Below are 465 nucleotides of genomic sequence, written 5' to 3' on the forward strand. Positions count from 1 at the left end.
ATATGGCGAATTACTGGGCCTAATGATTCCTTGCTTCAGTAATTCGTCAATTTTATTCTGTACTTCGGATTTTTCTGAGTAAGACAGTCGTCGTGGAGTGCAATAAAATGGTATTTCGGTAGTTAGATGGATTTTCATCTCATAATCAAGCGGCTCGATTGCAGTTTCTCTTGGCTCTAGGTAAGATTCCCTAATTATATTGTTCAAGGCTACCAATTGTTCCCTATTCAGTTTAGGATTTATATCTGGTTCTAACACGAAAGATTCTATATTAATACAAAATATATCATTACTGGCATGCGTTACCAAAGGATCGGAATTGAGTTTTCGATTTTCGTCATATGATTTTAAAAGATCGCATCTGCTGAGGTTCGCAAGTGCGTTTCTTTGGGGTACAAAATAATTCATTTTTTCTCTAATACACATTAGTTCTTCTTTAACATATCTCAGCTTTACTTTTGTTAA

Source organism: Rhagoletis pomonella, unplaced genomic scaffold (assembly GCF_013731165.1).
Source record: "Rhagoletis pomonella isolate Grant_MI unplaced genomic scaffold, Rhpom_1.0 Rhpom_scaffold_00005, whole genome shotgun sequence".
In the NCBI taxonomy this organism is placed as follows: domain Eukaryota; kingdom Metazoa; phylum Arthropoda; class Insecta; order Diptera; family Tephritidae; genus Rhagoletis; species Rhagoletis pomonella.